Source organism: Aythya ferina (genome assembly GCF_964211825.1).
Source record: "Aythya ferina genome assembly, chromosome: 11".
Taxonomy (NCBI): domain Eukaryota; kingdom Metazoa; phylum Chordata; class Aves; order Anseriformes; family Anatidae; genus Aythya; species Aythya ferina.
This window is the reverse complement of record NC_140307.1, coordinates 13,946,280-13,952,290: the sequence shown is the minus strand read 5'-3', so window position 1 is coordinate 13,952,290 and position 6,011 is coordinate 13,946,280. Positions and strand designations below refer to the sequence as shown.

The window sequence follows — 6,011 nt, the reverse complement described above, 5'->3', positions numbered from 1 at the left end:
GTGATGAGTGTCTTTATTTCTCAGTAATGCCTGGTTATGCACAATCTTGAGGGAGTTAATCGCTTTAAACCATTAAAGGTATATGCTAGTTGGTAAAGAACAAATATGGTGTTAGAATTGTTAGACTTTTGTGTGTGTGCGTGTGGGGGGGTCTTTTAAAGTAGTGAAAGGGGCTCCTAAGTTTGGAAAATCATTCGTGATCACTTCACAAATACTGAAATAAAGTGTGCTGGCATGCCAAGTTTTAATTTTGGCCTATTTTGTTCTATAACAGGCTGTGTCAAACTGATGGTCTTGCAAGCAGTTGTATTTTAAACATGCCCTGTAGCAAATGTGTTCAGTTTAGCATAACCTTTCATGAGTGCATGTGTTTTCTACGAAATTAATCATGTAACACTAGTTAGAGTCACACAAACTAGAAAGACACTTTACAAAGGCCATGGGAAAATGATAAGCTAACTTGTCCAAATACAAATAGTTAAATAATAGTGTGCAATTTTTAGGCCACGTTGACTATTTTACATTTTATCCTGAAAAGAAGTATACATGTTTTATATTTAGCTTAGTGTTGCTGATACTTCCCCAAAGAATTCAGTTCCCTTATGTCAGACAACAGCCTAGAAAACTAACCAGTTAACCACTTGAGAAATCATAATATATGTACATGAATTAAAAACCAGAATAATTTTTGTTGAGATTATTATTTTGCATTCAGAATAGGGACAAAAATTTCTGCTAGTTCTGAAAATGATTGGGAATTTATAGAGAAAATGTAAACAAGTTAGTTAAAATTGTTTTACACCCCTTTAAATTGTAAAAAGCAAGATGAAAAGCCCACTCAATTAACCCATTCTTAATCGAGAGGCCTTACCTGCTGTTCTTCAAGCTGTGCTAGTTGATTCAGCCTCTGTGACTGACCCGGATTGATTGTGTGTGTGTGCATGCGCGCGTGATATCCGATGTTGATAGGATTTAATATGACCATTTAAAGCAAGTGAGTGAATCCATACCTTATTTTTAACCTATCCCAGATGTTTTCACTGATAAAATGTACATTGTCAACAGGGCCAGAAATTACCCTTAGTCTCAACAAAACCCATTTTTGAGCTCATTGCTGTAAGGTTTGGTGTTGAGTACAGAGGAAGGAATCTGGCTTGAGGTGTCTGTGCTGCAGCTTGCATAGATGTACTGCGCTCACTTCAGCAACTTCTCTACAGGCAGCGGTGTGGAGTGATGTGGGTTCTAAGCAGGCTGCAGTACTGTTGTTAATTTTGCAAGTCTCAGTGCAGGACAATTGCTTTAGTATTTTATACTCAGTACTTTGTTAGTTTTCAAATTTTATAGCTAATAAAGGTTAGAATTTTTTTTTGCACCTTGTGCAATATTAGATCTTTGCTTCCATATCATAACATAGGAATGATATGTAGCAAGTTCTGAATAGTTGCAGACACCATCCGATGAGTAAGGTTTAATCTCCACTATACATGGAGATTACAATCCTCTTTATAGGACTGTATAAATACCTCAAGCTCCATTTTTATGTAGAAAATATAGTGCCCAATCTTCTTATTCTTTGATGCCATAAATGCAATATTTCAGCGTCTTTTTGCAGATTTCTAAATCAATGGGGATGATTGTTATACCAAGAGCTCAGAATATGCCCTAAAAGTAGCAATGCTGAAAGGGAGCTTTTCCCACCTTGTCAAAGATCACTTGAAACAGAACATGATAGACTCCAGCAATGCTTTCTGTCTTCTAGGAATCCATTAGAGCATTTAAGTCACGGTTCACCAATGTATATAAATCATGCAAGATAATCTCACTGGTGTGCTATAAATATTACTAGATAGTTTAGGTTGTAAATGTATTAAAATATTTTTTCCTAAGTTATGCTATTTCTAACAAAAAGGGGAAAATAAATACATGTAGGTCTTTGTTTAAAGAACTGCCAATAGTATTTCTTTGCCAAACACTACATCGTTTCCTGGTAAAGGGGAGCTTTTCAGATACTGTATTAAACGTTGGAATGATTTAAATTTTCTCATCTCTACTCTGTTACGTGTAAGGAAACATGATAAGTTGTGTAGTTACATTGCATTTTAAAAGGTCTACCTATTGAAAGGTTTTGTTTACTAAAAGTATTGGCAAATATTTAACAAGTGTAATCTTTGAACAGTAATAACCATTTTATTTTTAAAAGCTCCATCTCTACCGAGTGCTATTATTAGCTGATTGTGAGATGAGTCTCTACTGCCTTGGAATATGCAAGTAACTGCAATATTAATAATAAGCTGTACGCTAGCTAACACCCATATCCAAAACTATCAGTAACATTCCGCTAAACCTCACGTCTGATTCTTGTCTGTATCTGAGCCTAGGACAGTAAGCAGATGCTGGAGATTTTCTGTTTGATTGAATCTTCCTGGGACATTCTGACATCTGATGCAAATTTCTTACCTGTTTTTCCTAGAAATAGAGCAGCCTTTGACTGCTCAGGCCTACTGTGTTGATTCTGGCTTTGTGTGTTTAAAAAAAAATCACCGCTATCTGTGCCTTTTCTGGGAGTGGTTTGGGGATAAGTCGTAAGAACAGAAAAATGATTCTGGCGATACATTTCTTTGCTAATCAAATGATCTTCCTGTTCTTTGTATTTATTTATTTATTGGGTGTATGTAGTGTTTATGTAGAATTTACAGTGTATTACATAAGTATTTCAAATATTTAGCTATTGCTGTGGATTAAATGTTATTTTAACACCAGAACTTCATGTGGTGCTGTGGAAGGTGACAAATTTTTCAAATTAGGTAGAAGTATTTACTTGAAATTGTTTGCATAATATGATGTTAGTAAACTTAAAGACTGGATAGTTTATATCTCACTTGACTGCATGATAGAACTTGCTAGGACAGGTACTCACACATAGATTGTCCTAATAAATTGTAATGTGCTTTGTTACTCTTAAGTAGTTTAACGGATAATGAAACTACTGCTTCTCCAGTAATACCTGTGCTGTCTCTTGCATTTGTTGGTGTTTAGGAAAAAAAAAAAGTTAGCTTGTTTTCTAGATTAATGTATTCTGTTCAAATAAAGTCAATTCAACTTCTAAGACTGCTTCTTATGTGTGATTTACTGTATTGTGCACTGAAAGATAGAAGATTCCTTTAGATACCTATTCATCTGAATGTTTTTCTTGGTGTAGTTAAAAAACAAACAAACAAAAACACCACCCACATTAAGATGCTAAAGAACATGTTAAATTTGACTGCTTTTTCTATTTTGTAATGGATTCTCAAGGTCATTATGCTTTCAGTTCATAATCTTAAAACTAGGGATAATACTTCTCTGCCATGTGGTGAGAAAGAATATGCTAATTATTACAAAGCGTTTAAATGTAATGCTTTTAGAGGCCACAGAGCTGTATGTGATGCATGGTTTATACATAGCTATGTATACACAAAACATTTAAGTCCTGAATTAATACACTCAGGTACAGCAGAAACTTGAGAAGTGTTGTAGTTTCAGACCAGATGAGGTTCTAGGACTTCTTTATATGTCTTTCATGTCCTTTAAAGAAAATTTTTCATTACAGTTTTTTCTGTAGTAGAAGTTCTCCTTATTTTAAAGTTTTAAATGCAGTTATTTCTATTATAATATGAAGAACTGATAAAATAACTTATCTGAAAGAACTCATGAGTACCCTTTGCTGGCTATATAGCTCTTGGCTTTCATCTGGAGAAAACTCAGCTTCATAGAAAATTTTTGAAATATTCTGATTTCACAAAGAAAACTGAACAGCTTGCTATTTTTATCTGTGATTAATTCAGCATTCAGCTTTCCAGTTAAAGTACTCTTTGGTGCACAGTAAAAGCTGCCATCAGCCAATTTACTGGAGATTCACAGAACATGCTTCTGTGGGGACCTTCAGACGTCAGCTCTCACTGAGAAGGACCCTTTGAAAGATACCAGACATTACTCGTGTAATTGTTTTGCTTTTCACTTAACATGATGCTCTCAGTATTAACATTTTGCTCCAAGCTCAAAGCAGAAGGAAAAAATTGGTTTCTTATTTATTACTACTCTTTTTCTATAACAGTAATAATGACATAATTAACGTATGCCAGATGATGTTACATAAAATATTTAGCAAAACGTTGGGCATGTAACCTAGACAGTTTAATCCTTTTTTATGTTAGAGCATCTGTTTTTTCTAGCTAGGACGCAGCTGCAAACAAATTCATGGTTATGTAATAAAACCAGTGTGCTACGTCCTGCATGTTTGAGTGGCAGCTATCTTTAGCACTGATAACTAAACGTCATGGCTCTGAAATGCATTTACTGTGATGCACATATGCTGTTAATAGAAGTAAGGATTTTACATGACAACCTTATGGTAGGAATAGCAGGTGCAGTGCAGTGGTGGACCAGTTGCCATCCAAAACTACAGATTTCCAATTTCTGTAGAAACAATGCCCAGTAATTTTGGAGTACTTGGAAAACATCAAAACTCCAGTGTAATACAAAAGAATAGAATGCTTGTGGCTTTTTTTCCTTTTCATTGCTTTTTTTTTTTTTTTTTGGTGCCACACTTTGAGCTAGAATATGTTTTTATTTATTGTAAAATCTTGGGTTGGCCACTGCATGCACACTGAGCATTTCAAAATAAGAGTCACACGCTGCATCCTTTAACACACACACACGTTTTGATTGTGCATGCAATATATAAATGGATTCTTGATATACAGCACGAGCATATTCACCGCAGAGCCTTCTGATCGATACAAAATGCCACCAGAAGTGTGCTGGAGAAACTGCTGCGTAAGCACCCGTTTTTCAGATGGCTTGTACCGACTGCATTGTGTCTTGCACTGACACACATAGCCTAAATATGGCTGCAGGACAATAAGACAATACAGAAAAAGATGACTTTAAAAATTAGGAGTGTGATTGAAATGCTGAAGCACTCCATTTTGATTGATGAACAGATTCATAGTGTACAGAAATAGATAACTATTCTTCTATAAAGCGAATACTTGATACAGAGAATTTTGATAATTGACAATGTGCTTAATGAAATTACTTCTTAGGATAATGTTCAGTTTAGGAAGTCTAAAGTTGTAATAAATAATCCGAGTTGAGCAAGGTCCATTTTTTCTGAGCAGTCTGCTCTCTAGCTCTTCATGTAGCAGATGATGAGCACCGGGTTCAGCCATTAGCCCCTCTCTCCAAATCTTTTCTCTGTGTAAAGTTAAAAATCTTCACAAACAGTGCCTTAAAGACGAAAAAATGTATTGCTTAATGCCAGCTGCTTCCATTTTCTGTGGAAATGTGTAGACTCTGTACGTTAACATCAGGATGATTTAGGAAGATCACTCATATTTCACAGCTGGTGCTTTTAAAGCTGTCCTTCCTAACAGCTTTTATTCACCTGACCCTGGCATAAGGTTTGTGTTTTCTGCATCTGTTATATTTGCCGGATATTCATAATACGCAAGAAGAGGGGAATACCCTGGGTCTTTTTAGCTTGCATCAGCTTATCTATTTCTGATGACGACTCCTAAAACATTCCGATTTAGAAACTCAGAAGAAGCCGCTAAGTTTTTTGTATGGAACGGAGGTTAAAAAGTCCTTTGCTCAGGAATCTTTCCCTGAAATTTGGCCAAAAGCACCCTCCCAGACGCCCCTGTCACCAGAGCCGAGCTCTGCGCTGCCCCGGGCCGCTTTACCTGGCTCATTCACCGCTCGCAGCGATCGCGGCTCAGCCCCAGCCCTCCGGGAGCCCCTCTGCGACCGGGGCAGCGGCCGGGAGGTGCCCGAGGTTCCCTCAGGGGCACCCGCCAGCCCCCCGCCTGCCGCGCACCGGCTCCCTCACGGGACGCGTCTCCTCCGGGCAGCCCGGGGCACTCCGAGCCGGCGTCTCCCGACCCTCCCGGGGGAAGGGGCCCGGGAGGGCGCCTGCCGGGGGCTCGTCCCCTGGCGGAGGGGCGGGGAGGGCGCTGCCCCCCACCGGCCCC

The 6,011-nt window shown here is 38.0% G+C and overlaps 1 long non-coding RNA gene across 1 annotated transcript; it reads right to left on the bottom strand.

Moving 5' to 3' along the window:
- Positions 1–866: 866 nt before the first annotated feature.
- LOC311442531 lies at positions 867–6,007 on the bottom strand. Its single transcript, XR_014696711.1, has 2 exons — positions 5,724–6,007; positions 867–5,268 (listed from the first exon to the last, which is right to left on the bottom strand). It is a non-coding gene; the product is annotated as an uncharacterized lncRNA (long non-coding RNA).
- Positions 6,008–6,011: the final 4 nt, after the last annotated feature.